At 44.5% G+C, this 22,226-nt stretch overlaps 1 pseudogene; it reads left to right on the plus strand.

Moving 5' to 3' along the window:
- LOC138677426 (beta-1,3-galactosyltransferase 5-like) overlaps positions 1-7,050 on the plus strand; it is a 104,482-nt pseudogene extending 97,432 nt beyond the window's left edge.
- Positions 7,051-22,226: the final 15,176 nt, after the last annotated feature.

Here is a 22,226-nt window from a genome sequence, read left to right on the forward strand (position 1 = left end):
CAATACAGTAACCTGTGATTAACTTTACACTCAGTGCAGTCTTTCTGTGTATTCCTTTATGTGCTTCTCTCACTGTGCTCCTTCCTTCTACATGGAATATAAGAGGAGGTGGTAAGCTGGCACCTCACTGTGTTCGATGTCCTCCTGTCTTGAGCAAGATGGAATTGAGCTTTCTTTTGTTTTGCCAGAAAGAATCAGGGGATATGGCACATAGGTTGAAAGAGCAGATTTGTTATTTATATATATAAAAAATATATGTATTGTACTCACTCAGCCATGGTTGAGGTACAGGAAGCGGTATTGCTATAAGCAAACAAAAGAACAGCCTTATCCTGCACAAAGTGAAACCACAAAGTAAAAAGTCCATACAATACAGCGGGTCTGCCCACTCTGGATAGTGTCCGGTAATTTCTGCCAATTATCTATTTGAAAATTACTCTACTATATTTGGTCAAACATTTAATTAGCTCACCTCTATTGTGACGCCAGAAGCTGCTCCTCTCCTATGAGGTGTGATGTTAGGTGGGATGGATGATGTTGCTACCCTTTAATGCTTTTCCAGGCTTGTGTTGGTCTGAAGTGAAGGCAACTCTTTGGGAAAAGTTTTGTAAAGAACTCGCAGCAGTAAGTTGTTCCAAACACACATGTGTATTACACTGCAGATCTCTTCACAGGGGGAAATTCATCACTGCTCTCGTAACATTTACAGAACTCTAGCAGTGGGATGTCTGGAGTATACATAACACAGGAGACACTGAGACTTCCATATGCATCACCTGGGAGACAGAGACTACGGTATATACATCACATAGGAGACAGTGAGACTTACATATGCATCACCTAGGAGACACTGAGACTACTGTATATGTATCACATGGGAGACAATGAGACTTCCATATGCATCATCTAGGAGTCACCGAGACTACTGTATATACATCACATAGGAGACACTAAGACTTCCATATGCATCACCTAGGAGACACCAAGATTACGGTATATACATCACATAGGAGACAGTGAGACTTCCATATGCATCACCTAGGAGACACCAAGACTACGGTATATACTACTACTACTACTATGTATACATTGCATAGGAGACACTGAGACTTCCATATGCATCACCTAGGAGACACAGACTACTGTATATACATCACATAGGAGACAGTGAGACTTCCATATGCATCACCTACGAGATAACGGACTACTGTATGTACATAACATAGGAGACAATGAGACTTCCATATGCATCACCTAGGAGACAATGAGACTACTGTATATACATCACATAGGAGACACTGAGATTTCCATATGCATCATATAGTAGACACTGAGTATTCCATATGCATCACATAGGAGACACTGAGAGTGCTGTGTACATCACTTGTGGGACACATAGACTACTATACATAAAATACATAGAAGACTCAGAAACTGTTGTACATACATCACATAGGAGATACCAAGACATCTGTGCTAACGTCACATAGAAGACACTGAGATTGCTGTGTATTTATCACATAGGAGACACCGAGACTGCTGTACATACAACACATAGGAGACACCAAGACTACTGTGTATTAGTGATGAGCGAGTATACTCGTTGCTCGGGTTTTCCCAAGCACGCTCGGGTGATCTCCGAGTATTTGTTAGTGCTCGGAGATTTAGTTTTCGGCGCTGCAACTGCATGATTTACATCTGTTAGCCAGCATAAGTACATGTGGGGGTTACCTGTATGTTAGGGAATTCCCACATGTATTCAGGCTGTCCAGCAGCCGTAAATCATTCAGCTGAGAGAAAACTAAATCTCCGAGCACTAACAAATACTCAGAGATCACCCGAGCGCGCTCGGAAAATCCGAGCAATGAGTAAACTCGCTCATCACTACTGTGTATACATTACAGGAGGAAACACGGGCTGCAAATGGCCAGGACATAATCATTCATTGCACACGTTGCAGCGTTCATTAGTAAGCGCAGCGTGTGCATGCTCACCCTTGCAGGGTAACAAGAAATTAAAGAGCAGGCAGTCATAAAAACACAGATGCTGGCCCAAGCACTGTGGTCCCCAGGAATCTGTCATCGTGGGCTATCAAAGAGAAAAATTAAAATCCACACAGACATCTCGTGAGAAGGGTACATATCCTCCTTCACATTCTACATATGAGATTAATTACAACTAGAGAAGAGAGAAACTAATTAAGTGAGGAATCTAGAAACATAGGAATCCTTGCCATATCCTTGCCATATTTACTCTATCAAAAGGCAAAATCACGATCGGAAACATGATGACGATATCTACTGCCTGGGACCTCCAGGGGAACAGATATCCTGTAAGTTAGGGATATCATACAATTCTGAAGGGCCAAGCATATCTCAAAAACAGCCCTCACATGAGCTCATCAAAGTGAGGTATGTGGGCGTAACTTTAATCTAATAAAAAGCGGAAATTGAGTTTGGTCCTTTCTCAGTCCCTGAAAGGTGCAGCTTGCTGTGGTTTCTATCTGTTTTCCTAAAGGGTACCTCCCTCTGCTACACTCTGAGCTATTTCCGTGAAACAGGTTTAGTAATGCTCTTTCTTTATTCCTTTTTATGTAATTGTATATACTGTATGGTTTTGTCCATTTTCTATCACCTTTATATAGTTTTTATAAACACTGCCTATCTTTCTGGATTAAATATGTAAAATTGATTAGTGCTGTTCCTTTTGTTCTGTAAACCGCACCTCTGAATTCATACACTGCCTGTAATGGGGGTCCAGCCAGCCTGTATAATGATTGGTGGTGGCAGCTATTAGCGGTTCAGTTTGCTTTGTTATTTAGGTGCTGGCAGTGACTTTTCCATGGTATTTATACATATATATTCCACACGCTGGAATTGGAGGTGTATATACCGTATGCTCACTGTGAGTTCCTCAATATCCAGGCCGGTAGTGGAAGCAGCCGCGGCCTCGTCTCACTCAATTGTGTATTTGTCCTGATGATTGGAGGCAGCGGAGTTGCATTTCCTTGACATAATGGTGACAGTGGTGGGATCTGGCTGATCTTTCTGGTGTCATCTGTGTGTTGGATCTGCGTTCTCTCACCCCTGGCTGGTATCCTTGACATGGGCTATAAACGGCCCCCAGGCCTAAGGTTCCCCACCCCTGCTTTAGTCTATAGTTTTGCTGATAAGGGCTTTCTGATCTGCACTTGTGATGGATGTTCTTCTTAATCCTTTTTAAATGGTTTTATTCACTTTTAGCCTTAAGCAGAGTAGTGCAAGGCCCCCTCAAATACAGTCAGACCAGCTATGGAAGACCGCAGGGACCCTTCCTTCTTTACTCAGGATACATATTTTAAATTTTATTTAGGACCCATAAAAATTACTTATAAAACTTCCACAATACGTCTTCCTGAAGGGTCTGGAGATCTGAGCTGTCGAGACGGTTTATGACCATGTAATGTTCTCATTCTCTGTATGATGCCATTTATTTGGATCACTTATTGGTGTTTCTTTCCATGCAGGTGATGATGACGAGTTCGTTAACCCCCATGCACTGGCGGCCTACATTACCTCCTCAGACCCAACTCATCGACTTAAGATACATGGACAACTACAGGTTCACCCATTTCCCGAGCGCTATGGAAAGTACGCGGTGCCACTATCCGTCTACCCTCATGGGTACTACCCACGATTTGTGTCTGGCGGGGGCTTCCTCATACCTGCAGAGTTAGTTCCATCTCTCCATTGGGCTGCATCCATTATTCCCGTTTTCCCTTTGGATGACGTCTTCTTGGGATTCCTGGCCTTAGCTACCAAAGTTGAGTTTCACCATGATAGACGATTCTTCTCGTTTGGTCTGAAGAATGATGACTATTGTCACTACATGGATGTCCTGGTGGTCCATGGTCTATCACCACAACGAATAGTGGAAGTCTGGGAAACCCTTCCATATGTAAAACCGTGCCCACCAAAGAAAGAAAAGGAGGAGGAATAGAAGAGACAGTGACTATCAACCTCCCCCACTCCTCTGACCTTGTCTTCTGCAAACAAGCCATGCTGAACTGAAAAGGAACAGCATCACCCTGCAGGGGGTGGAATCACAGCTCCCTTCTATCTAAATGGCCCTGCAAGGGGCGGGGTCACAGCTCCCTCCTATCTGTATCACCCAGCAGGAGGCAGGGTCACAGCTCCCTTCTATCTGTATGGCCCTGCAGGGGGCAGGGTCACAGCTCCCTTCTATCTGTATGGCCCTGCAGGGGGTGGGGTCACAGCTCCCTTCTATCTGTATGGCCCTGCAGGGGGTGGGGTCACAGCTCCCTTCTATCTGTATGGCCCTGCAGGGGTGGGGCCACAGCTCCCTTCTAACTGTGTCATTTTGCAGGGGGTGGGGTCACAGCTCCCTTCTATCTGTGTCACTCTGCAGGGGGTGGGGTCACAGCTCCCTTCTATCTGTATGGCCCTGCAGGGGGTGGGGCCACAGCTCCCTTCTAACTGTGTCATTTTGTAGGGGGTGGGGTCACAGCTCCCTTCTATCTGTGTCACTGCAGGGGGTGGGGCCACAGCTCCCTTCTATCTGTATCACTCTGCAGGGGGCGGGGTCACAGCTCCTGTCTATCTATATTGCCCTGCAAGGAAAAGGGCAGGATCTCTTTTATTATCACCTTGCTGAAGGCCACATTCTATGTATTTTGTCACCTAGATGCTATGGTGGGTGGGGAGGTTCTATATTATTATTATTTTATTACCTTGTAAGGTGAGGAGTGGCCACCATCCATCATGGGAAATGTGTACTTTCATTACATACTGTACATACTATGTGTGCAGTGTTGGACTGGGGTGTCAAGGACTCACCGGTAACCAACTCCAGGGCCCACCAGTAACCAACTTAATAGCTCACCAGTAACCAACTCCAGGATCCACCAGTAACCAACTCCAAGGCCCACCTGTAACTAACTCCAGGACCCACCAGTAACCAACTCAAGGATCCACCTGTAACTAACTCCAGGACCCACCAATAACCAACTCCAGGACCCACCAGTAACTAACTCCAGTTCCCACCAGGACCCAACTCCAGGGTCCACCAGTATCCAACTCCAGGACCCACCAGTAACCAATTCCAGGGCCCATCAGTAACCAACTCCAGGATTCCCAAGTAACAAACTCCAGGGCCCAGCAGTAAACAACTCCAGGGCTCACCTGTAACCAACTCCCGGACCCACCAGTAACCAACTCCAGTGCCCACCAGTAACCAACTCCCGGGTCCACCAGTAACCAACTCCAGGGTCCACCAGTAACCAACTCCAGGGTCCACCAGTAACCAACTCCAGGACCCACCAGTAACCAACTCCAGGGTCCACAAGTAACCAACTCCAGTGCCCACCAGTAAACTTCAGGGTCCACCAGTAACCAACTCCAGGGTCCACCAGTAACCAACTCCAGGGCCCACCTGTCACCAACTCCAGGGTCCACCAGTAACCAACTCCAGGGCCCACCTGTAACCAACTCCAGGGCCCACCAGTAACCAACTCCAGGGCCCACCAGTAACCAACTCCATGGCCCACCAGTAACCAACTGCAGGGTCTACCAGTAACCAACTCCAGGGCCCACCAGTAACCAACTGCAGGGTCTACCAGTAACCAACTCCAGGGCCCACCAGTAACCAACTCCAAGGCCCACCTGTAACCAACTCCAGGGCCCACCTGTAACCAACTCCAAGGCCCACCTGTAACCAACTCCAGGGCCCACCTGTAACCAACTCTAGGGCCTAACAGTAACCAACTCCAGGGCTGGAGAATACATTTCAAAAACCTGACCGGCACATCCAAACATAGACTCAGTGTGAACAGGTGCTGAACCTAGAGTCGCCAACTCGTATATAGTTAAGTAAATAAGGCAGCACACTGCAGCGCTAAAACATGCAAACTTGAAAACACGAGATTTGCAGTAATGCAGTTCAAAGTTTGTGTTTTCAAGTTTGCATGTTTTAGCGCTGCAGTGTGCTGCCTTATTTACTGAACTCCAGGGCTGAGCAGTAAACAACTCCAGGGCCCACCTGAAATCAACTCCAGGGTCCACCAGTAACCAACTCCAGGGTCCACCAGTAACCAACTCCAGGGTCCACCAGTAACCAACTCCAGGGTCCACCAGTAACCAACTCCAGGGTCCACCAGTAACCAACTCCAGGGTCCACCAGTAACCAACTCCAGGGTCCACCAGTAACCAACTCCAGGGTCCACCAGTAACCAACTCCAGGGTCCACCAGTAACCAACTCCAGGGTCCACCAGTAACCAACTCCAGGATCCACCTGTAACCAACTCCAGGGCCCACCAGTAACCAACTCCAGGATCCACCAGCAACCAACTCCAGGGCCCACCTGTAACCAGCTCCATGGCCCACCTGAAATCAACTTCATGGCTCACCAGTAACCAACTCCAGGACCCACTAGTAACCTATTCCAGGGCCCACCATTTACCAACTCCGGGGCCCACCAGTAACCAACTCCAGGGCCCACCAGTAACCCACTTCATAGCCCACCAGTAATCCACTCCAGGACCCACCAGTAATCCACTCCAGGGCCCAACAGTAATCCACTCCAGGGCCCACCAGTAACCAACTCCAGGACCCACCAGTAATCCACTCCACGGCCCACCAGTAATCCACTCCAGGGCCCACTGGTAACCCACTCCAGGCCCCCACCGGTAACCAACTCCAGTAGCCACCTTTCAGCTACATGTAACTGTGACATGATCCTGAATAACAGATTTATATAACAATGATCTGATTGTTAATGAATAAGATGCCGCCTGTACATAGTGATCCATGTATATAGTGTCTGGTACTGCTCATATAAGAGGGTAGTGGCCAGTCCTGTACAGCAGCCCACCGGAGGATTCTCCTGCTCGCCTATTGGCCAGTCCAAGCCTGAGTGGGGTCAGTTTAATTTATTGATTTATGCAATGAATATATATTTTCATGTAGAGATAATTATTTTCCTGTAAGGAACATTATATTATTGATGAGCACAATACTGTTATTTATTAATATTGTAATAAATCGTGTTTCTCAGAATGGACAATATTAATATGTGAATGATATCATGTATCCTACAGTAGGACAGATCATCTCTGTTAACAACTTTTCGACAAATGATGCTCAGATACACCATATGCCGGCAGATGATTGCTGTAATAATCAGCCATCATCTGCCTGTGACGGCTGCAGGTGGAGCAGAGCTCCAACACCATGTTAACCTGTCAAATTCTGCTGTCAATTGGCAGTGGGACGCACACCCATGACATGATAGCGGGGGTCTGAGGCCATGATGACCATGGGTCTAGTGAAGACGCCTGTGAATGCCATGACTGTATTCCTGTAAAAGGTCATGGCCGGCATTCATGGGAAACCATGACTTCTGCTATGTACAGCCATGCTCTGGTATTACTGTATCATAGCTCAAGCGATCTGATGATTGCAACTTCAAGTCCCCTACGGGGACTAACAAATACAGTATAAAGTCCCAAAAAAAGTTACAAAAAATATGAAAAAATTAATGAAAAAATAAATGTCCCAACTTTTCACCCACTAAAAATGAAGAAATAAACCAAAACGTATATTTCGGGTTATAACACACACTTTTAGTAAGGGGAAAAATGGGGGTGCGTCTTATAACCCGAACACTGTTCTTCCCGAGGGGTCAATGCTGTGGGCCTGGAGCTGGGGGTGTTGCGGTGGTGGCACGGCAGCGAGCGGTAACACAAAACCTATAAATTAAAATAGTAAAAACACGAGAGCTCTTAAATTCTAACTTTAGAAAGGAAAGATCCCTTCTCCTCAAGGCACGAAGATCTGGAGTGTTGTGTTTATCCAGATCGTTCCTTAGTAAATGAAGTCAGGATTCGGCCTTCGGATTCCTCGATTCCGGCATCAGATCCATCCATTTCATTCCCCCGACGCTGGGCCAGAAGACCTGCATTGAAGAAGAACCAAATGATGGTTTCCAGCACAGGACCTCGGGCTTGCTCTCCTCTCAACCCCGTGGATAAATGAATGTAAATCAATCCAAAGAGGACATTCTCTTTCCATAGATTAGTCAAGCATTATTTTAGTACTGCGTTAAATTGGTTCCTTATTGGAATGAACAAACATTGGGGTGAGGGACTTTAGGCCTCGATTCCAACCATTTTATAGCATTAGCTACAGGGCAAATGGCGGGGTTTGAAATGAGGTCCAATCTAATAGTTGCGCCCCTCCCAAGCTGATCTGTCTTGGATTTCCTGATAAATACAAGTATATATGAAACCTTAAATGAGATATCTCAATTAACAAACCCAAAGGTTTTCTTTAACCCCTTCCCGACCTGTGACAAAGCGTATGCGTCATGAAAGTCGGTGCCAATCCAACCTGTGACGCATATACGTCACAGAATGATCACGTCCCTGAAGGCCGGGTGAAGGGTTAACTGTAATTTCACCCGACCTGCAGGGACAGGGGGAGTGGTACTTCAGCCCAGGGGGGGTGGCTTCGCCCCCCCCCCCCATGGCTACGATCGCTCTGATTGGCGGTTGAAAGTGACGTTTCACTTTCAATCAGAGCGATCGTAATATTTCACCAATGAAAATTGGTGAAATATTACAATCCAGCCATGGCTGCAATATCATCGGCCATGGCTCGAAACCTTGATCTGCCCCCGCCATTGCCACCGATCCACCGCCCCCGTCCTGTCCTGTCGTGTGCTCTGCTCCCCTTCATCCTCCTGTCTGCTCCCCCACAGTCTGATCTCACCCCCGCTGTCCGATCCCACCCCCGCATACTTAAAGACCTCTGGTGTCCCTCCCGGTGTCTGTCTGTCTTCTGCATGGGCGCCGCCATCTTACAAAATAGCCGGCAGATTCGTTCCAGGTACATTTTGATCGCTGTGGTAGAACCTATCAAAATAAAAAAATAAAATAAACCCCCCCTTTATCACCCCCATAGGTAGGGACAATAATAAAATAAAGAAAATGTATTTACTTTTATTTTTCTACTAGGGTTAGGGTTAGAACTAGGGTTAGGGTTAGAATTAGGGTGAGAACTAGGGTTAGGGTTGCAATTAGGGTTACGGTTAGAACTAGGGTTAGGGTTATCTTTAGGGTTAGGTCTAGGGTTAGGGTTAGAACTAGGGTTATGGTTATCTTTAGGGTTAGGGTTAGAACTAGGGTTAGGGTTATCTTTAGGGTTAGGTCTAGGGTTAGGGTTAGAACTAGGGTTAGGGTTATCTTTAGGGTTAGGGCTAGGGTTAGGGTTAGAACTAGGGTTAGGGTTATCTTTAGGGTTAGGGCTAGGGTTAGGGTTAGAACTAGGGTTAGGGTTATCTTTAGGGTTAGGGCTAGGGTTAGGGTTAGAACTAGGGTTAGGGTTATCTTTAGGGTTAGGGCTAGGGTTAGGGTTAGAACTAGGGTTAGGGTTATCTTTAGGGTTAGGGCTAGGGTTAGGGTTAGAACTAGGGTTAGGGTTGCAATTAGGGTTAGGGTTAGAATTAGTGTTAGAATTGAGCTATATGCACACAGTGCGGATTGGCTGCTGCAGATTCGTAGCAGTTTTCCATCAGGTTTACAGTACCATGTAAATGTATGGAACACCAATCCGATGTGGCCATGGTGCAGAAAGTACCACGCTGAAACACTGCGTTGTATTTTCTGCAGCATGTCAATTCTTTGTGCGGATTTCGCAGCGTTTTACACCTGTTCCTCAATAGGAATCCGCAGGTGAAATCCGCACAAAAAACTCTGGAAATCCGCAATAAATATGCAAGTAAAACGCAGTGTGTTTTACCTGCGGATTTTTAAAAAACTGTGCGGAAAAATCCTCACACAAATCCGCAAAGTGAGCCTTAGGGTTAGGGTTGTAATTAGAGTTAGGGTTGGAATTAGGGTAAGGGTTGGAAATATTGTTAAGATTAGGGTTAGGGGTGTGTTGGGGTTAGGGTTGGGATTAGGGTTAGGGGTGTGTTAGGGTTAGGGTTGTGGTTAGGGGTGTGTTGGGGTTAGGGATGTGATTAGGGTTATGGCTAGACGTGGGATTAGGGTTAGTGGTGTGTTGGGGTTAGTGTTGGAGTTAGAATTAAGGGTTTTTCACTGTTTAGGCACATCAGGGGTCTCCAAACGCGACATGGTGCCACCATTGATTCCAGCCATTCCGGTTTAGGTACATCAGTGGTTCTGCAAATGTAACATGACGCCCGCAGACCATTCCATCAAAGTCTGCATTCCAAAACGTCACTATTTCCCTTCCGAGCTCTGAGTGTTTCCAAACAGTGGTTCCCCCCCACATATGGGGTATCAGTGTACTCAGGACAAACTGTACAACAACTTTTGGAGTCCAATATCTCCTGTTACCCATGTGAAAATTAAAATTGTGGGCTAAAAATAATTTTTGAGGAAAGAAAAATTATTTTTTATTTTCACGGCTCTACGTTATAAACTTCTGTGAAATGGACATTTTACTTTTTTCACAAAATTTTTTACTTTGGAACCATTTTTTTAAATTTTCATAAGGGTATCAGGAGGAAATGGACCCCAAAATGTGTTGTGCAATTTCTCCTGTGTACACCGATACCTCATATGTGGGGGAAAGCCACTGTTTTAGCGCATGGCAGGGCTCAGAATGGAGGGAGCACCATTTCACTTTTTGCACGCAAAATTGGCTGGAATCAATGGTGGCACCATGTTGCGTTTGGAGACCCCCTGATGTACCTAAATAGTGGAAACCCCCAATTCTAACTCCAACTCTAACTTAAACACACCTTTAACACTAATCCCAACCCTAACCATAACCATAACCACAATCCGAACCCCAACACATCCTTAACCCTAATCCCAACCATAACCCTAACCACAAATCTAACCTTAACACACCCCTAACCCTAATCCCAACCCTAATTGTAATCCCAACCATAACCACAACCCTAACCCTAACTTTAGCCCAACTGACTTTAGTCCAACCCTAACCCTAACTTTAGCCCAACTCTAACCCTAACCCTAGCTCAACCCTAACCCTAGCCCAACCCTAACCCTAACTTTAGCCCAACTCTAACCCTAATGGAAAAATGGAAGTAAATATATATTTTTTATTATTTTTCCCTATCTAAGGGGGTGCTAAAAGAGGGGGTTTGATTTACTATTTGTTTTATTTTGATCACTGTGATAGAGTCTATCACAGTGATCAAAATGAACCAATAAGAAAAAATTTCTATTATTCCGGGGTGCTGGCCGACAGACCTTGGCGGGCACACTGCGCATGCACCCACCATTTTCTCCAGGAAGAAGACGCCGGCAGCCAGGGGGAATTCACGGGGGGATGCAGGGACTCCGGAAGTACCGGGGAGGGATCAGGGGGATCCTATTTCTCTCTCCTCTGATGTGCGATCACATCAGAGGAGAGAGAAATTCAATAGAAAATCTTATTTGTTTTGTGGTCGCCATTATACCGTTAATAATGGTGATCACAACACTCCGGTCAGTAAAAACCGCCCCACATCATGTTCTCTAGGGTCTCAGGTACCCCCGGTAGCCAAGTCCCTGGAAAAATTCCAACTCTGGGGGTGCTATACATTTATTTCTCAGTGACATGAAAAAGCGGCGCTGAGGCATAAGTACCCTTTAATAATTGAAGACTCAGAAAACCTCTAAGCTGGCTCGGGAGGAGAATCTGCATAGTCAAAACTGTTCTTGATGTAAAAATTCCCCCACTGAGTAGTCCGCCCATGTTCTATTAGTTAGGGATTGTTCAATGAAATATGAAATCAACCCCAGACTACTTCCCAAAGATGATGCTCCCTCCTTGTCAGCTTCCGATGCCTGCTGGTGGAAAACGGACCACTGGTGGCGACAAAGGGAGTTAGGAACTAGCATATTATCGCTCAAAGACAGCTTGACTTTAAGCCAAATGTTGTATTCCCGGATATTAACTGGGAAACAGAAACCTGTGAAACCCATAAAGGCAACAGGTTTCTGCTAATAACCAAGAAAAATTATCTTTCACAATTGGTGCAGAATCCAACCAGAGGAGCAGCACTTTTAGACCTAATACTATCTAATAGACCTGACAGAATAACAAATCTGCAGGTGGTCGGGCATCTAGGAAATAGCGACCACAATATTGTACAGTTTCACCTGTCTTTCACTAGGGGGACTTGTCAGGGAGTCACAAAAACACTGAACTTTAGGAAGGCAAAGTTTGACCAGCTTAAAGATGCCCTTAATCTGGTAGACTGGGACAATATCCTCAGAAATAAGAATACAGATAATAAATGGAAAATGTTTAAGAACATCCTAAATAGGCAGTGTAAGCGGTTTATACCTTGTGGGAATAAAAGGACTAGAAATAGGAAAAACCCAATGTGGCTAAACAAAAAAGTAAGATAGGCAATTAACAGTAAAAAGAAAGCATTTGCACTACTAAAGCAGGATGGCACCATTGAAGCTCTAAAAAACTATAGGGAGAAAAATACTTTATCTAAAAAACTAATTAAAGCTGCCAAAAAGGAAACAGAGAAGCACATTGCTAAGGAGAGTAAAACTAATCCCAAACTGTTCTTCAACTATATCAATAGTAAAAGAATAAAAACTGAAAATGTAGGCCCCTTAAAAAAATAGTGAGGAAAGAATGGTTGTAGATGACGAGGAAAAAGCTAACATATTAAACACCTTCTTCTCCACGGTATTCACGGTGGAAAATTAAATGCTAGGTGAAATCCCAAGAAACAATGAAAACCCTATATTAAGGGTCACCAATCTAACCCAAGAAGAGGTGCGAAACCGGCTAAATAAGATTAAAATAGATAAATCTCCGGGTCCGGATGGCATACACCCACGAGTACTAAGAGAACTAAGTAATGTAATAGATAAACCATTATTTCTTATTTTTAGGGACTCTATAGCGACAGGGTCTGTTCCGCAGGATTGGCGCATAGCAAATGTGGTGCCAATATTCAAAAAGGGCTCTAAAAGTGAACCTGGAAATTATAGGCCAGTAAGTCTAACCTCTATTGTTGGTAAAATATTTGAAGGGTTTCTGAGGGATGTTATTCTGGATTATCTCAATGAGAATAACTGTTTAACTCCATATCAGCATGGGTTTATGAGAAATCGCTCCTGTCAAACCAATCTAATCAGTTTTTATGAAGAGGTAAGCTATAGGCTGGACCACGGTGAATCATTGGACGTGGTATATCTCGATTTTTCCAAAGCGTTTGATACCGTGCCGCACAAGAGGTTGGTACACAAAATGAGAATGCTTGGTCTGGGGGAAAATGTGTGTAAATGGGTTAGTAACTGGCTTAGTGATAGAAAGCAGAGGGTGGTTATAAATGGTATAGTCTCTAACTGGGTCGCTGTGACCAGTGGGGTACCGCAGGGGTCAGTATTGGGACCTGTTCTCTTCAACATATTCATTAATGATCTGGTAGAAGGTTTACACAGTAAAATATCGATATTTGCAGATGATACAAAACTATGTAAAGCAGTTAATACAAGAGAAGATAGTATTCTGCTACAGATGGATCTGGATAAGTTGGAAACTTGGGCTGAAATGTGGCAGATGAGGTTTAACAATGATAAACGTAAGGTTATACACATGGGAAGAAGGAATCAATATCACCATTACACACTGAACGGGAAACCACTGGGTAAATCTGACAGGGAGAAGGACTTGGGGATCCTAGTTAATGATAAACTTACCTGGAGCAGCCAGTGCCAGGCAGCAGCTGCCAAGGCAAACAGGATCATGGGGTGCATTAAAAGAGGTCTGGATACACATGATGAGAGCATTATACTGCCTCTGTACAAATCCCTACTTAGACCGCACATGGAGTACTGTGTCCAGTTTTGGGCACCGGTGCTCAGGAAGGATATAATGGAACTAGAGAGAGTACAAAGGAGGGCAACAAAATTAATAAAGGGGATGGGAGAACTACAATACCCAGATAGATTAGCAAAATTAGGATTATTTAGTCTAGAAAAAAGACGACTGAGGGGCGATCTAATAACCATGTATAAGTATATAAGGGACAATACAAATATCTCGCTGAGGATCTGTTTATACCAAGGAAGGTGACGGGCACAAGGGGGCATTCTTTGCGTCTGGAGGAGAGAAGGTTTTTCCACCAACATAGAAGAGGATTCTTTACTGTTAGGGCAGTGAGAATCTGGAATTGCTTGCCTGAGGAGGTGGTGATGGCGAACTCAGTCGAGGGGTTCAAGAGAGGCCTGGATGTCTTCCTGGAGCAGAACAATATTGTATCATACAATTATTAGGTTCTGTAGAAGGACGTAGATCTGGGGATTTATTATGATGGAATATAGGCTGAACTGGATGGACAAATGTCTTTTTTCGGCCTTACTAACTATGTTACTATGTTACTATGTATTTTAACCCCTTAGTGACAGAGCCAATTTGGTACTTAATGACCGAGCCAATTTTTACAATTCTGACCACTGTCCCTTTATGAGGTTATAACTCGGGAATGCTTCTACGGATCCCACTGATCCTCAGAATTTTTTTTCATGACATATTGTACTTCATGTTAGTGGTAACATTTCTTCGATATTACTTGCGTTTATTTATTAAAAAAAATTGAAATATGGCGAAAATTTTGAAACTTTTGCAATTTTCAAATTTTCAATTTTTATGCCCTTACATCAGAGAGATATGTCACACAAAATGGTCAATAAGTAACATTTCCCACATGTCTACTTTACATCAGCACAATTTTGGAAACAACATTTTTTTTATTAGGGAGTTATAAGGGTTAAACCTTGACCAGCAATTTCTTATATTTACAACAAAATTAACAAAACCATTTTTTTTTAGCGACCACCTCACATTTGAAGTCATTTTTAGGGGTCTATATGGCAGAAAATATCCAAAAGTGACACCATTCTAAAAACTACACCCCTCAAGGTGCGCAAAACCACATTCAAGAACTTTATTAACCCTTCAGTTGCTGCACAGGAACTGAAGCAATGTGGAAGGCAAAAATGAACATTTAACTTTTTTTCACAAACATTTTACTTCAGAACCAATTTTTTTTTATTTTCACAAGTGTAAAAAGAGAAAACTAACCACAAAATGTGTTGTGCAGTTTGTCCGGAGAATGCTGATACCCCATATGTGGGGGGGAACCACTGTTTGGGTGCACAGCAGAGCTCAGAAAGGAAGGAGCGCCATTTGATTTTTTCAACACAGAATTCCCTGGAACTGAGATCGGACACCATGTCGCGTTTGGAGAGCCCCTGATGTGCCTAAACAGTGGAAACCCCCACAAGTGACACCATTTTGGAAACTAGACCCCTAAGGAACTTATCTAGGTGTGTGGTCAACACTTTGACCCACCAAGTGCTTCACACAAGTTTAAAACGTAGAGCCGAAAAAATTAAAAATCATATTTTTTTCACAAAAATGATCTTTTCGCCCCCAATTTTTTATTTTCCCAAGAGTAGCAAGAGAAATTGGACCCCAAAAGTTGTTGTGCAATTTATCCTGAGTATGTCGATATCCCATATGTGGGTGTAAACCACTGTTTGGATGCACTGCGGAGCTCAGAAGGGAAGGAGCGTCGTTTGACTTTTTAATCTCTTGTGAGACCGGACGCCATTTTGGATGTGATGTCCCTAACAGCAGAAACCCCCCCACAACTGACCCCATTTTGGAAACTACACCCCTCAAAAATTTTAATCAGGGGTATATTGAGCAATTTGAACCCACATATACGACACAGAGTTTGATAACATTAGGTCGTCATAAACTGTACTGGAATGAAGGGCAAAATGTGTAGGAAAATGCAGCCAACTATGTGGTAAAGCGGAGTTTGTTCCAAAGATGTGCGAACACCATCAGGGCTAGAATGGCCGACACTTTCAGAGACTGCTCGTACAACGTCCTTCTAGCTCATCAATCCCTATATGAGAGACGAATGTGCCAATAGACGTGGTACACTGTTATGACCCGGTGACCTTGGAGCTGCATGAGAACTTTCACTGGAGAAAGTGGCCACTATACTAACCGCAACCCTGAACTTAACACCGCAACTAGAAGTAGACGTGGAGTGTACCTAACACACCTAGACACCTCGTAACAGCCGGAGGACTAAATACCCCTAAAGATGGAAATCGGAATACTATCTTGCCTCAGAGAAAATCCCTAAAGGATAGACAGCCCCCCACAAATATTGGCAGTGAGTCGGAGAGGAAAAAACATACACAGGCAGAAAAAACAGGATTTAGCACAGGAGGCCACTCTAGCTAGATAGGACAGAATAGGACAGAGTTCTGTGCGGTCAGAATTAAAACCCTTCAAAAAATCCACAGCAGAATATACAAAAAACTTCCTACATCTAACTAAAGATGTAGGAGCGTATATCTGCAACTCCAGTGAAACCAACCAGACTGAGAAAACACAGACACAGTCTAATCTGGACAAAAGAAAAACAAATGAACAGTACTGAAAATAAGCACACTGCATGTGTGCCACAGGAAAAGAAACAGACACTTATCTTTGCTGAACTGGCAGATAAGCAGGAGAGGCCAGGCAGAGATCCAACACTTCCAAAGAAACATTGACAACTGACAAGGGCTAAAGGATCCTGCACACCTAAATATCCCAGTCAGAATTGTAATTATCCGATACACCTGGCCAGGACTGCGAGTCAGAGACAACTGCATTCCCACCAACAACCACTGGAGGGAACCCAAGAGCAGAATTCACAACAGTACACCATAGCAAGCTCCACCCGCCAAGGTCAGAACCGCTATATGCACAAAACAACCAGTTCTCTATAGAAAGTATTGTCTGGTACCAGAGGTTCGGCAAGAACCATAAAGTAAAGCCCATAGTATATAAATACGGAACTTCCTCATTTTTAGAAATCCTACAATATAATGATCATGCCCGTATCATCAACATAAATATAAGTAATATAAATGGAAGCCAAAGTTTTGTGTAGCAAGACAGTCGTAAAAACAGTCAAAGTTAGATAAATGGTCAAAAATGTTTGTGAGTAATCAAGTCCTAGAATTCATTTTCAGATGATCTGACTTTTCAAGATCATTTCTGGGGTTCACATTCTAGAGTGTACAGACGTGGGTACGTGGACGAGAATTTGTTGGAATAGTAGTTTGGTATGGGATTGATCGAGTCGTAGAATTTTCAGATGACCTGACTTTGCAAGAACATTTGTGGGGTCCACACTCTAGAGCGTACAGACGTGGGTACGTGGATGAGAATTTGTTGGGATAGTAGTTTGGTATGGGATTGATCGAGTCCTAGAATTTTCAGATGACCTGACTTTGCAAGAACATTTGTGGGGTCCACACTCTGGAGCGTACAGACGTGGGTACGTGGACGAGAATTTGTTGGGATAGTCGTTTGGTATGGGATTGATCAAGTTCTGGAATTAATTGTGAAATGGGGTAAAATGGGATCTACTAATTAAAATATTCTTTATCAATTGTTCCAAATTGTTCTACTGGGGCCGCTAAGCAGAAAATACAAATTATTGAAAAAACAAACAAACTAATAATTGTAGGTGGTGTGGTAGGTCTCCAAACAGGGGGAGATACCAAGGCCTGGTTGGGATGGGCATGTGGGGCAATAGAATCGGGAATCACTCCGTCTGCCATGCTTTCTGCAAACTCGGCATCTTTTTTGAGGATACCTTTGGGTGGGAGTGACAGGGACAGGGTGAGGAAAATGGCGTTCTGCAAGTCTCCGGGAATCCTCAGAGTCGAAGGCTTCTTCCGGTGCCATTGACTCAAATATGAGGCTCTCTACAACTTTTTCCTGAACGTGCAGGAACGTAAGTGGTCCTTGGGACTTTTCATACAGGACAAAGCTGTTATATGTGGCAGTTTAAATACGGTAGATTGCCACCTTTTTATACCACGCCCTGGTCTTCCTCTTGACCAGGTATGGTTGCAGAACCTGGTCTGACAAGTCTATGTTTGTTATAGTCTGTGACGCAGACTGGTTTTTCCTTGTCCCTGGTGGCACCCCTCTATCTGACCGTCACAGTGGTGTCCGCATGCAGTGTGGAAAGCATATAGACGTCCTTCCTGTCTTTCCACTTCACTGCAAGAAGTTGGTCACTTGCGAATGAGAATGACGCCCCCCTCTCCAAACGTCTGGACACCAACTGTGACGGAAACCCCGCTCTGTTTTTCCTGACTGTCCCACAGGCCCCTGTATTTGCAGCATGGAGGGATTTACATACAGTAGGGGGATGCTCGTGTAGTAGTTGTCAGTATACACGTGGTACCCTTGATTGAGAAAGGGCGTCATTAGCTCCCAGACAATTTTGCCTGGGATACCAATTGTCTATGGGCAGTTTGGGGGGTTTATTTGGCGGTCCCTACCTTCATAAATTAGCAAGGTGGACGTGTACCCTGATGAGCTCTCGCAAGTTTTGTATAATTTTATGCCGTATTTGGCTCTCTTGGAGGGAATAAATTGGCGGAATGACAGACGGCCCTTGTAGCTCATCAAGGACTCGTCGACTGCCACATTTTGCTCTGGGGTATAGGAATTTAGAAAGGAAGTTTTTAGGAGGGAAATTAGGGGTCTCAATTTATTTAGCTGATCATAGTTGGGGTCAGTTCTTGGAAGGGCTTGGGAATTGTCACTGAAGTGGAGGAATCTCATCAGGGCTTCGTAACGGACTCGGGACATTGACGGCTGCAAATACAGGGACAGCTTTTGTTGCCCAGTAAGAGCGGAGAGTGGTTTTTTTTAGAAACCCATATTCAGGGTGAGGCCTAAGAATTTTTTTATTTCGGGGACATTTGTGGGGATCCAGGAACAGGAATGAAAGGCAGTGGGTTTTTGGGAAATATATTGTCGGGCATATAGGTTTGTTTGGTGGACGATTAATTGCAGGACTTCGGGGCTAATGAAAATTTGAAAAAAATAAATGGAGGTAAAATTGGCGACATCTACTCTTATTCCAGGGACTGCAGAAAAGGGGGAATTTGAGGGGAAAATGAGGTGTCATTATACCACAGCGGTGGGGGGGACTGCGGTACTTGGTCCTGCTTCTGAAGCTTTAGCAGTGACGACTCCGCTACCACCGGGCTGGGGGATCCCGTGGAGGAAGAGTGGTCATCACTGTCTGAAAGCTGCTCAGCTTCAGAGGCAGATTCTGTTTCACTGCCGGAACTGCCGGAGCAAAGCAGGCTGTAAGCTTGCTCCGCCTGAAAGTTCTGCGAGCCATTTTATTTATTTCCTCTGCTGACCCTAATATGTATAACCCTAACCCTAATATGCGTAACCCTAAGATGCGTAACCCTAACCCTAACCCTATCCCTAACCCTAACCCTAATCTGTGTAACCCTAACCCTAATATGCGTAACCCTAACCCTAATATGCGTAACCCTAAGATGCGTAAACCTAACCCTAACCCTATCCCTAACCCTAACCCTAATCTGTGTAACCCTAACCCTAATATGCGTAACCCTAACCCTAATATGCATAACCCTAATATGCGTAACCCTAACCCTAATCTGTGTAACCCTAACCCTAATCTGTGTAACCCTAACCCTAATCTGTGTAACCCTAACCCTAATATGCGTAACCCTAATATGCGTAACCCTAACCCTAATATGCGTAACCCTAACCCTAATATGCATAACCCTAATATGCGTAACCCTAACCCTAATCTGTGTAACCCTAACCATAATATGCGTAACCTTAATATGCGTAACCCTAACCCTAATATGCGTAACCCTAACCCTAATATGCATAACCCTAATATGCATAACCCTAATATGCGTAACCCTAACCCTAATCTGTGTAACCCTAACCCTAATCTGTGTAACCCTAACCCTAATATGCGTAACCCTAATATGCGTAACCCTAACCCTAATATGCGTAACCCTAACCCTAATATGTGTAACCCTAATCTGTGTAACCCTAACCCTAATATGCGTAACCCTAACCCTAAAAAATTATTTAAAAATTATTAGAAAAAAAATTATATAAAAAAAGGGTTTTTTTTGTCACTGACAAGGCAGCACTTCAACTGTAGTCTCTCTCTTCTCTCCCAGAACAACTACAAGGAGAGAAGAGAGAGGTACAGCCCAAGTGCTGCCATGTTCATCAAATATTAGGGGTTTTGATCACTGTGATAGGACATATTACAGTAATCAAAACCCAGCAGCCAATGAGAAAATTCTCACTGGTTGCCGGGTGTCCGCTGGCAGATCTTGGCGGGCGCACTGCGCATGCGCCCGCCATTTTCTTCCAGCCGAGAAGAAGAAGGGGGGCCAGGAGCTGTGGGCCGGGGACCGGGGGACAGCATCTGCGGGGACTTAATAGGTACCGTGGGAGGCTCGGGGGCCCCTATTTCTCTCCCCTCTGATGTGCGATCACATCAGATGGGAGAGAAAATGCAAAACTAACTTTTTTTATATATATATATATATATATATATACTGTATGTTATATGGGGCGATCGCAACCCCAGGGGTCTGTAAAGACCTCCGGGATTGCGATCGCCCCGGGGGTCGCCCCTGGGGTTGGTAAAAACCGACCCCAATCAGCTCCCAAATCCTGGGAAAGCTAGATTTTTCTTAATGCCGGAGGAGACGGAGGAGGGCCGGGGACAGCTTTTTCAGTACATAAGGTACCGTGGGGGGCTCAGGGGACCCTATTTCTCTCTCCTCTAATGTGTGATCACATCAGAGGGGAGAGAAAATAAATGCAAAACGGTTAATTACCAGCGATCGCAAAAGCAGGGTCGGTAAAAACCGACCCAAATCATGTTCTCTGGGGTCTCAGCTACCCCTCGGCAGGCGAGACCCCAGAGAAAATCAGACTCTGGGGGGGCGCTATTCACTTTTTCCACAGCGCCGTTGATTAACGGCGCTGTGGTTTAAGTACCCTTAATGACCGCCGTTAAAAGGCGTATCGGCGGTCGTTAAGGGGTTAAACAATAAAAACAACAACTGTCTAATAATCCTAGCTGCCCAACTATTTTCTGATGACAGCGTGTTAATGGAGAATACAAAGCCCTGGTCAATGGATAAGACTAAAATTCACCTGCACCAATTAATAATATCACAAAACAAAATGGTAAATGACCCCCTTTCTCATACTGATGACCTGGATAATAGGGGAAGAAGGTGCAATATAAGGGTGCGAGAGGTGCTGGAGCTGATAACCAGGAGAAGCCTAAGAACCTGCTACAAACGAACTTTAACTCCATTTTGGGGGACCCTCTATCTTCTGCTGTTGTCTTCGATCTGGGGAGACCGATTGTGAACTTTGGTATTTTTTGGGGTGTTCAAGATGCGGTTCTGAAACTTGTGGTTGATTGACTTAAATGAGGATGGGTCGGTCGGCCACGGGTTTCAGAGCCGCATCTTGAATACTTTAAAGAATATTGAAGTTCAAGGTCGGTCATTTTTGACCGAAGACAACAGCAGGGTTAAGTTAGATAGGGTCCACAGGGCTCTAAAACCTAAAGGATCTACACCTCACCCTCTGGACATAACTTGTTGTTTGACATGATTTTGAAACTAATGAGAGAATAATGACGAGTTCTCGATCTTTGAAGTTCTTGACACATCTGGGGAATGAGATACAACTTTTTCTGGATCTCTCTCACATAACACTTCAGAAGAGAAGACGTCTCAGACCTCATCTAAAGTCTATGCAAGATCAGAGGATTCTCTATAGGTGGGATTTCCTAGGTGGGATTTCCGTTCACTCTAACCGAACGTAGAGATGGCGCCTCGGCGGCACTGTGTGGATTATCTACCTTAATTCTGTGAGAAACCTTGGCAAAACTAATGTTTATTTGGTCCTGCCAATAAAGCTTCTTTGAATTGAATTTAATTCAAACCGAACTTGTATCTGCCAAAAATCCAGGACTTGCATGTCTTGTCACCACTGGATGCCCTTCCACTGGTTTGGCGCCAAGTTGGGAAGGTTGGATAGAGATGTGCAAGGTAGAGTGGGGCACCTAGAAGACCAGGCACCCAACAAGAAAGCCAAAACTTTAATGTATTGTGGCTGGGGAGGGGTTTCCCTGGTCTCTGCTTCATTTCTCCCTTCATAGACGGCTGTTTAATTAGTACTGGCCAGTGCTAAAACAAACGGGTACAATTAATAATTTGCAGTTAAAGGAGTATGCAGGTTTTTCACTCTCCCCTTTTCCGCCTCTTTTTTCTTTCTTATTCTTAGTAATAAACGTTTGGCGGGATGCTTCGATG

The sequence above is a fragment of the Ranitomeya imitator genome, chromosome 4, assembly GCF_032444005.1.
Source record: "Ranitomeya imitator isolate aRanImi1 chromosome 4, aRanImi1.pri, whole genome shotgun sequence".
In the NCBI taxonomy this organism is placed as follows: domain Eukaryota; kingdom Metazoa; phylum Chordata; class Amphibia; order Anura; family Dendrobatidae; genus Ranitomeya; species Ranitomeya imitator.